At 36.0% G+C, this 11,725-nt stretch overlaps 1 pseudogene; it reads right to left on the bottom strand.

The window, feature by feature from the left end:
- Positions 1-4,473: 4,473 nt before the first annotated feature.
- Positions 4,474-10,578, bottom strand: LOC142165826 (uncharacterized; annotated as a pseudogene).
- Positions 10,579-11,725: the final 1,147 nt, after the last annotated feature.

Raw genomic sequence — 11,725 nt, 5'->3', positions numbered from 1 at the left:
CATCTATGATAGAAACTAGGCCCCAGATTGTTTGTAGAACAATGAATAGTCATTGAGGAAACTAGAATAGCCATTGTAGCTTAATGCCCCAGCAAGCTTGGCATACCACTGCACTTCCTAGAGGCTTGCTTTAAATCATACAGTGACTTTCTCAAAAGACATACTTAGTAGGATCAGGAGGTGATAGTCCAGCAGGAAATTTCATGTAGACTTCTTGTTGCAAGTCTCCATGTAAAAAGGCATTGTTCACATCAAGTTGTGACACATGCCAGCCTTTCTTCACAACTATTGTTAAGAGACATCTAATTGTGGTCATTTTCACCACTGGAGAAAAAGTTACTAAATAGTCAATTTCTTCTCTTTGTATGCTCCCCCTCACTACTAACCTTGCCTTCAGCCTTTCTATAGTACCATCTGACTTATGTTTAACTTTGTAAACCTATTTGCATGGTAAAGCCTTCTTTCCTGGTGGTAAGGTCACCATATTCGAAGTATGATTCAACTCTAGAGCTGCAATTTCTACCTCCATTGCCTTTCTCCAACCCGCTTCCTTACAAGCTTCATGGTAGCTTGTTGGTTCTGAAATGGTGGACACACTCTTCAGAACATTCTGATTATTGAGTGTGAGTCCTCCAAAAGAGAAAGCAGTATGTTTAGCTGACTGAGTGAAACATGAGGAGTTGAGGTCAATGAGGAATATGCTATTGCATACATAATCATTTAGGTATGTTGGTCTTTGAGTAATCCTTTCAAATTTTCTGATTGGAAGTGGTGGAATGGGAAAAGTGGGAACGGGAGATGAAATAGGAGGACTGGGAGTTAGGTTGATTGGTTGATGAAGTACTAGGTGAATAATGTGGTGAATTTTCTAGCCCAAAACTTGGCAAAGGAGAAGAGGGTTCAGGATGGTTAGTGGTTTGATCTCCCATCCCAGGTGTCCTGCTAGGTGTAGAAAGAAAAGGGGAGGCAGCTGAATATGCTTACGGTGTAGAGATGATACTGATAGATGGTTGAACAGAAGGTGGAATATCAGAAAAAGTGGTAGAAGGGAAAAACAAAGGGAGGTGTTGTGGTGGACAAAGTGAAAGGGAAATGATCTTCATGGAACTTGACATCTCTGAAAATAAACACCTTTCTTGTTTCAATTTTCAGAACTTTGTAACCCTTTTGACCTTGTGCATATCCCAAGAACAAACATCTCTTAGCTCTTGGCTCAAATTTATTCCTATTATGAGCCAAAGTAGATGCATAGCATAGACATCCAAAAGATCTAAGTGAATCATAGTTAGGCGATCTCACAAGAAGAACCTCATAGGATGTCTTGCCTTTCAAAACTCTAGAAGGTATCTTGTTGATGAGATGAGTGGCTGTCAGCACACATTCTCCCCAGTATTGAATGGGGACCTTAGACTAAAAAACTAGACCCCTTGCAACTTCCAAAAGATGCATATATTTTCTCTCAATCACCCTATTCTGTTGGGGTGTTCCCATAAAAGATGTTTTATGCAGTATACCTTGTGATTCAAGGAAGCCAGCTTCCTGTGATCCTTTGCCTAATCCTTTGCATTATCAGACCTTACCCTTTTTACCTTCATATTAAATTGCCTTTCTACCGTACTACAGAAAGATTTTAGAATTGGAAAAGCATTATTTTTGCAACTTAACAGAAAAGTCCATGTGGCTCTACTGTAGTCATCTACAATAGTTAGGAAATACGTAAACCCATTGTATGTCTCAGTCCTGAGTGGTCCTTAAGTATCAGTGTGAATCAAATAAAAAATCCCTTGGGTTTTGATATGACTTAGAGGAAAGGGGAGTTTACTTTTTTTTAGCTTGAGGACAAATGTTACACACATAATCAAAATTTGAAGGAAAATTAATGAAGCTAAGATTCTTCATTACTGAAAAGGGTAGATGACCCAATCTAACATGCCATTGGCTTACAGTAGAAACAACATTAGCCACTAAAGGTGTTTGAAAAGAAACTGAACTAGAACAATTGTTGGAATTTCTTCCTTTTGGAATTGAAACTACATCTTGACAAGGCAGAATGTCAGAAGCTACACTAGTGGGCCTGAGTAGATATAAATTATCTGTTACTTCACGAAAAAACTTGTCCCCTCCTCAGTAAAGGGACCTGCATTAGACAACCATATGAAGTTAGATTTAAAGAGCATTTGAATTGACTACATAACTTATGAATAGACAATAAGTTATATCTGAAAGAAGGCACATAAAGAACTCTTTTAAGGATCATATCTGACTGAATGAAGACACTACCTTGTGTAACATATAATTGGAAAGAGTTAGGTAGACTAATATGTAAAGGAATAGGAAGAGGAGTCAAATCTATGAATGAGCTTGAATCAAAACACATATGCTTAAAAACTCCTGAATTAATAATCCATGTTTTAGTATTAAAAGCTTAAAGACAAGTTCCAGTATACTTAAGGATTGTAGCAGCCACTACATTGGCATTAATTTCTGAACTTGTATGTCCTGAGTTCCCAATCTGCACCTGCTTGATTAAGTTAACTAGCTCAGAAACTTGCTCCTTGCTGAACATTTGTGGCTGATTGTTGATGTTTCCCTCATTTTTAGGAGTTGCTACACCTTTCTCTTGTCCTATTACCACTGCATTTCCTTTTACTGCTCCCTGATAATTGTTTGGTTGTTTGGTAAACTAAAAAGCTTCTTAGGAACCCTATCAATCTGTAGCAGTCTGCTCTCACATGTCCTGCTCTCTTGCAGTGAGAGTAGGTGACATTAGGGTTGCATTTAGACTTCTTTCCTTTGAACTTTTGTGGACTGTTTCCAAACTTCTGAGTGGCAGACTAGGATTTCTGATTCTGATTGTTGTTCCTTTGTTGGAACTTTGTCTGAGTTCCTACCATAAATGATGCTCCAACAGAAGGGTATTGAGGGTTTATGTATACCTCTCTTTGACTCTCATCCTAAAGTAGCAAAGAGTAGGCATGATCTAAGCTAGGTAGAGGATTCATCATAAGAATATTTCCTCTTGCTTGGCCATACACATCATTAAGTCCCATAAAAAATTGAATAGCTCTTTGATATTCCAAAAACTTAGTGACCTTCTTTCCATCACACACACAGTCACAGATGCATCCTAGGTGTGTGCTCAGAGAATCCAACTCATCCCATAGTCTCTTCAGAGTTGTAAGATAGCCTGCTACACTGCTATTTCCTTGAACTAACTTAGATATCTCCTTTTGCAGGTGATATAGTTTGGCCCCATTGGATTGGCCAAACCCACCTCAAGGTTGTTCTAAAGTTCCATTGCAGATTTTGAGTAGATGACACTATCTCCTATTTCTTTAGAAAGTGAGTTTAGAAACCATGAGGTGACCATGTCATTGCACCTACTCCATTGAGGAAGATCACTGGAATCCAGACTTGGTTTCCCACAGCTTCCATTGATGAAACCAAGTTTATTCTTGGCAAATAGTGCAATTAAGATTGACCTCATCCAACTTGGAAAGCCTCTTCCATCAAATTGTGAGTTGACGAGAGACATACCAGGTGCATCAGAGGAGTGAAGAAAGTATGGATGATTACAGTCCTGATTGACTGTAGTAGATGAAGAACCTAGGCTGTGAGAAATTGGGGTAGAGATAACTAGAGTCTCATCTGTTACTGCCATAGTTAGCCTCTGGACTTAAGAGATTTTGAGAAAATGTGAAGGATCAAGCTATTAGAGCTTTGATATCATGTAAGATTTAATAAGGAAGATGAAGGAATTTTCTCTGTGTATTGTATATCATCTGAAACTCTGTACATATACAAGTGTATGTGCTGAAAAAAATAATATAAAATAAAAAACTAAAGAATATTCCCTATACACTTGTCATAATTTTATTCCCTATCCTATAACCAAATAACCACTTTTATTCCTTCACTATGTATTACACATGTGTGTGAGCACGTGTATATAGTTTTCTAGGCGTCTCATTCTTTGAGCTTAGTCTGCCATATTAACGACCAAGATTAAGTCTAGCTGAGGGCCAAGATGCTGCCATGTGTCTTATTATTTTGAGAGACCAAATTATACACTCATCTAGATAGATTCGAAAATCCCTAATCCTTGTCTGAAACTCAGCTCTTCTTTCCCTTCTTCTCTTTCCCTTTCTTTCTCTCACCGATTGAAGACTCAAAACCAAAGCTTTCTTCCTTCTTCTCTACAGGGATATATTATAAAGCACCTATTGTAATTTTATTAATACTTTTTAATTCAAACACTGCCACATAAAATAACAAAGATGGAGTAATAGCTAAACAAATGCACAACTAGAGTGAAAATTACCAAGAAAATGGCTTTGACATGGCAACGATCTAATAGAAATTCAGCTTCTTTAGATTGCATAATGCCCATTGGTGTATCAATGATGAACTCGACAACATCCATATGACGAGTGAATCTTTGGAGATCAAGAAAGCGAAGAAAAGGAAAAAAATTCAGCAAGATTTGGCATTGCTGCTATATCCTTGTCCATGTACTTCTTCCCAAATACCATATATCAGGCAAGTCATGTTCGCGCTAACAGATGCAACACTAGAACTAAGATCAATCACATTGGTCTCAGAAGCTGTCTGTTTGAGGAAATTCACAAGAATTCTAACTTCTTGGTTCCTCATCGGCTGAAATGAATTGATCTTCATATTGCTAAGCAGTTGCAGAGTGTACAATCTTTGCATATTTCTCCAATAAGGCCCGTATTTGCTAGAGACCATATTTGTCTGACCATAGAAAATGCAATAAGATACCCCATTGTATGCTCTGATGTCAAAAGTCAAGTGATGGATCTTCAAGTACAGTTCTGCAGCATGAGGAGAGGAAGCAATAATTACATGAACAATACCAAAGCAGATATATACTTGGGTCCATATTTGACTTTAGAAGGGATTTTTTTTAAGTAGAAGCACAAGCTGATTTTGAGAAAGCGGAAAAAAGTACTTTTTGATTAGGAGCAGAAGCTAGCTATTTTTGAGAAGTTGAAAAAGGTAGTTTCTATTCAAAAGTATTTTTTGAAATACACTTAGAAATACTTTTTAGAAATTTTGGCGAAACACTAATTGCTGTTTAAAAGTACTTTTCAAATTGATTAGTGTCACCACCTAAAATTCAACTAGTCGTGATGGTACTTAACCCAACCCGTTAGGTAAGCCAAATAACAACTATCTAATTCCAATGAAACTTAATAAGACAAGTAAGTAAAAGAAAATATCTGAATTCTATACATTTTTCAAGAACTAGTAGTACAAATCATGAGGTTCTAAGATTAAAATTTACAACGCTGGTGTGAAATAAAAAAACATTATCTCTCTGAATAATACATAAACAGATTTTTCATAAGTCTAGAGCTACCATGAACAAGAGGCCGCTATAATCGGAGTGCAAGTACATCTTCAAATCCAGCTCCCGTCGATCACAGCAACGTCAGCAGGTAACATCTGCATGCAAGGTGCAGAAGTATAGTATGAGTACAAACGACCCCATGTACTCAATAATTAACAAACCTAACCTTAGGTTAAAAGTAGTGACGAGCTAGAACATAGGTCGAAATCCGACACCAACAACCAACAACAATTCATAACAACATAATGAAAGTAATAAAAGAAGTAACTCAGAGATAAAATGCTCAGCTTGTTCACAGTTCCAGAAAATAGGTCTGCTTTTCAAGTAAATCAGTGAAAATCCAAATCTTTTATTGAAATCGCCAAAAATATGAGTGAGTTTGAAAACTATAATTTCCCCAAAAACCGTTCAACAGGTAAATGTTTCATATTCAAATGGCATGGAAAATATATCTCTATGCTGTCAACATGTGTGAGAAGTCAGGAATGACGTGATACCGTACAATATGAGGAAAATGCATCTCTATGCCTGTATGTCATGTATGCATGTCAATTCAATGTATCTCATAGATGAATTCATGTACTCACACTCTCAGAGTACTCAATCTCACTATCTCACACTTTCCATTCATCATGCTCAATCACTCGATGTGCTCAGTCACGCAGTACTGTCAATACAAAAAGTACAGCGTTTAGCGACGGCCGCATTCCATCACTAAATCAATGTTTTCTGTCGCTACAGTTGTTTAGAGACGGATTCAAGTTGGTCCTTAAAATGATCGTAGCTAGGCTTATGGCGACGAAAAATACCAAACCGTCGCAAAATTAGTGACAAATTAGCGACGACATATATCTGTAGCAAAGGTTAGCGAGGGAAATAACCGTCGCTGTATTGCTTGTTTCTGTCACTATTTTGACGCCTTTCGTCGCTACAATACATAGCAAAATTCGTCGTTTGTTCTTATAGCTACGAAAATCGTCCGTCGTTAGACGTTATAGCTAATTCTCCCTGCCTTTTACAACAAAACCTTTTGTTGCCAATTCGTCGCAAGATTTAATTTTACGCGCTTATTTAGCTACGGAAAGTATCCGTCACTAATTTTTTTTAATATATTGCCGATTTTTTAAAATTCTTTTTATTTATTATTTTAAATGTACCCTGTTCTAGCATATTACATAAAAGCTATTAAATACAATTAATAAAACGTCACTGATATTAATATAAATTAATAATATATTTAACAAGGTCCAAAATATATAGCATAATGCATATAACAGTATCGTTAAGTACAAAAAATCCACAAGGACCAACAATAAAGTCCAAACAAAGTAGGCTAAAAGTCTAGAGAGTTACGGTCATCATTAGAACCCAATGCATGAACCTCATCAATGTTAGCAGGAGTAGAATAGGAACTGTAGGTGCCACATCTAATGGGTGGTTGGTAAGATCAATATTTGGCTGATGCGAGGGTAAGGAAACTAATTCGCGTACCCGCTCAGCGATCACAGGAACTATATGATCTGTCAGTGCAGGAATCAATCACATCACTAACTCATCCATATTCCCTGTCGATGTTGATTGAGCATTTGGAGGTGTTGCTGACGATGTAGCATCAGATCCAAAAGAGCCATGAAGATTTGGCCCGTAGTCGCATTTTGCTTGAGATCCAACACCATATACTCTTCTTTTCTTTTCTCCTCCCGCGGCTTGATAATATGCTTTACACTGATCAATATCAGATTGAGTTTGTATTTGTTGTTGTAATATCTCCTGATATTTTTCCTATAGAAGAGTTAATAATTAGTGAATAAAAAGACTAAATAATATTGATCATTCAATTTACAAAATGAAAAATATATGAAAGTAAAGTCAATAAAATTATTTAAAAAGCTATCTTACATGTACGATTCGGGCTTTCTCAACAACAAAAGATTTTCCATCATTACCATGTGTATGAATGTGCAAATGCAACTTACTTGGTATTGGATCTCGACCTTTTTTAACAGCCTATACAAAAGGAACCTCAATAAAGGGAACCTTAATGATCATTTCAGACAATACAAATCCAGAGAACAACATATTCAAAAAGGTAAAGATTATGTGAAGACGGAACAACATATTCACCTAGCATTGCATCCCATAGACTTATAAAAATAATAAGTTCCAATGTTGCATGCTTACTATAAAGGGTAGCCTAGCACATGAAGCTAAAGAAGTGTGAAACATTTGCTTGAAATATTTGGTGTAAATATGGGACTGACAACGAAATTCTTTTATTGTTGTTGATACATGTACGTAACGAAACTAAAGGCAACCAGCCCAGATGTTGCAAAGGAAAACAAGAATTCCAAAGGCATCCAGATGGAGTTTTCCTCTTTGTATAACAGTTCTCTACAACTTGATCTAGCTGGTCGTGTATGGAGAATTTAATGCAGTGAGCAACCAGCACAAGATAACGTGCATTATTTTCCTTGTTAATATTGTCTTTGATGTATCCTAATAATTGATGTTTCATTGAATGAAAAAGCCCCACTCCATCTAGAAATGTATAGCTGTCCCAAAATCTGAATAAAGAAAGAGAATTTATTGTTGACCACTTATGTAAAAATACTCAAATTACAGGGAATTCTCCTAGTAATGAATATGCATTAGGCCGTGCTCTGATCTAATTAAGCATGCACTATATTAGCATAGACACTTTGATAGAGTACTCTCTGTCTTTAGGGAATTTGCTTTCAAGGATTATGACAAAATCCCTTTGGAATATTACAAAACCAAACGAAATTCCAGTTCCGCAAGAATACGACTTGAAATTTCAGAGCCAGCACTGAGAAGAGAAAGAAATTCTAATAGGGTTTGTATATCATGTAGAACATACAAAACTCTCTGAAAAGGTACACTTTCAGCAGTCATATGAGATTATTTAAAATTTAAACAGTCTGAAGATTATTAATAATAATGCACCACTTGCTGATCTCTCTTCTCCTTCTCAGCCACACTACAATCAACTATAGCACAGCCTTTTTCCTTTTCAATGGCGCCAAAACAGAAATCAGAATGATTATTGCTTATATGAATGAGTATATTTAGGCGCTTGTAGGAAAACAGACAAATATTAAGGAGAACAACTCACTAATATCCACAAAAATGGGGCAATAATCATCATTCCTCTTAAGCCATTTACAAGGAAAAACAGAGACAGCAGTTGAACGAACATGGTATAAAGGAGAAAAGATTAAAAGTACTACTGTGTGAACCCAAATTAGGGCCATATCAGAATCTCTACAGAATACACACAAAAATGCCAGCAGCAAACCATAAGAAAGAAACAATCTTTCTTCTAATCCACTATCTATAATTCCATATGAGCATAGACACAACCAAAAACAAATGCAGACACAATTTCAAACATCCAAACAGGCAGGTATACACATGCATGCCTCACAAAGAGCCCTAAGAAAGGGATTCCTCTTGGGAATTCTGTTGCTGATACAGTAGGTCTATTCTATGTAAACAGACAAACTACAGAATTTTGGAGTACCATTTTTATGCCAAAAACAGATGTTATCCAACTGCTAACTACAATTTCGGCACACATTGACAACCCAAATTTTTCGAAAAAAAATTCTCAAACAATAATTTCAAGCACAGTATATTAAAAACAGAACAAGAGACAATCCACTTACAAGTCTCTTGCGATGCTCCCCAACATTGATAAAGCCACCCGTGTGAGTCCCAGTGGCAACTCCGCTCCCAGCACAACAATTTTTTGCATTTATTTCTGACTTTTCAACACACTTAGGATCTTTCTAAAGTCTCAACCAACTTTCCCACACATTATTTGGAATAGTGTCCGGTTGCACCCCACTTGATTTTAGTTTGCTAACAAAATTACTATATCTTTTTGCTACCCTACGCTCCGATTGGATCCACACCGCACTATCAATTGAAGAATCACAGTAGAATGCCTTCTGAAATAATTTCATAAAGTAATAACATTAATAAGTTACATATAAAAGTTAATATACTTTCTAAATCCAATGGTGATGGATTTTACCTTGAATTCTCCAAAATAATTTTTTATCTCATTTGAGACGTTTTTCCAGTTGATTCCATTAGGAACAAGTTCATGCTTGAAACACTTAGTTATACACTCAGAGCATTGAAATAAAGGCTCTAACCTGAACAAATTAGAAGACATTGTTTAAAGGCATACCATATATCAATAAAAATATACTAAAAGTAATAGTACAAGTATGGACTAACCCTATAGGAGAAATAGTAAGAAGCGTCCGCGGCTTGCGGGTATTGCTACACCCAGTTTCGCCTATTATGTTGCTTTGAGAAGATGTACCCTCGCCTATTGTGTTGCTCTGATTAGGGGTATTTGGAGATGGTTCCAAATTAATAGTTGGGGTACTACCATGGCCTGATGTTTGAATAGGTGGCGTACTACTATGTCCAAATATTTGAACTTGATTGATGTGATATGGTCCACCCGAGGAACTCGTACCACCTTGTTGAGGACTGATTGTGGGAATGGGAACAATAGACATATTCACGAGTAGCAAAATTACCCCTAACTGAAGATTTACCTACACGGCCTGCGCTACCTCGACCTCTACCACGAGGCATATCTACAAAATAAATAAATAAAAGAAGGATATGAAACAATGCATATCTAAATAACATATGGCATATGAAGCTTTAAAAAAATATGTTCTGCTAAAGACAATATCAGAAAGATACCTGATCTATCCAATGCTTGAACTACTCACTGAATTGTGGAATTTGATAACTTCTTTAGACCAAAATACAACGATCTTGGCTCCAATTAATTCTGAATTTAGATAGTTTAATCAGGTAACACTATTAAGTCGATAATAAACATTATTCTACTGCTACAAAAAAGAGTCAGACTAATGTAAAAAGAGGCACAACACAACGTAAGCTAGAAGAGTACTATACCATTTAGATTACTACAAACGTGGTATTCGATTTGATTCTCTATAGATTATACTACAAAATAGATACATGACTTATTACATACTGCATAAATTACTAGAAAAATAAAACTCAATAAAAATATAGTAGTGCATTTTTATCAACACACTAGTCATCATCTATTTCTTCTTCAAACTCCTCCTCATCCTCCTCCTCATTTTCATACTCATCTTCTGAAGATTCTCCTTCGAACTCTTCATTCTCTATCAATAGTCCATCATCAATGGGTTCAACCGTTTAAATTACATCCCCATTTGGATCATGTAAGATTATATTCTCATCAGTGGTGAAATTCATATCTATCAAATGGACTTCAACTTCTTCAACTTGGAATGGAAGATTCGGTTCTGGAGTTGATGTTATTGGCTCTTTAGGAAGTTCAATAACATCCCCAGGCTTAACTTTCAAAACAACTACCCAATCATCATTGTCCTTTTTCGTGCTAGGATAAGGCACATAACACACTTGAGTTGCTTGCATCGCAAGAATAAAATGTTCGTACTTTCTAAAACTACAACGATGGTTCACATCGACTAATTTGTATTGGTTATTCTCCTTGACACCAACATTCACAGTTGGATCAAACCATTCACACTTGAATAACACAGTTTGCTTTAAAGGTTCTTCGTGGTATTCCAATTGTATAATCTCTTGTATCCATCCATAATAGTCACCAATATTTGGATCTGAGATACAAACTCCACTAGTAATTTTTGATCTTGCACTACCATGACATTCTGTGTGAAATTTGTATCAGTTAACAAAATACACCGGATAACATTTTGCGCTTATTAATGGTCCATGAGCAAGACGACGCAAGAATTGGTTCTCAATATGGTTGCATCGAACCTATTTCAAAAATATTATAAGACTTAGTTAAATATAACAAGCCAATTCAAGTACATAATTACTTAAGAGATAATAATTTTTATAGTCTTACATATTCCTTGAACCATATAGCAAAACACGTTTCAAGACTCTCATTTATTTGATCCTGAGATAGATTAGGGAATTCTTCTTGCAACTGTTGAATGTACATACTTCATTGCAACAAAATAAGTTAAATATAGACTAAAAAATATATGGATATATTTATTATTATTAAAAAATGATACCTTATAAACGGCTCAATCTCTACACAATTTAGTAGAATATAAGTTTGGGTTGCCTTGATTTCTTCGAGGGACAAACTTCTCTTTTTTCCTTCTCCCCATAGTCGGCCTGGATGGGTGAATATTGATAAATTTCCTTCATCTCTTCCATAACACTACCATCATCATTACGTGCCACATTATGATTACGTGTCATGACATGAGGTTTAAAATAATGAGAAAATAATTGTGTTGA

The sequence above is a fragment of the Nicotiana tabacum genome, chromosome 11 (genome assembly GCF_000715075.1).
Source record: "Nicotiana tabacum cultivar K326 chromosome 11, ASM71507v2, whole genome shotgun sequence".
In the NCBI taxonomy this organism is placed as follows: Eukaryota; Viridiplantae; Streptophyta; class Magnoliopsida; order Solanales; family Solanaceae; genus Nicotiana; species Nicotiana tabacum.
Note: the sequence above shows the minus strand (reverse complement) of the source record. Positions and strands in the feature narration are given on the sequence as shown.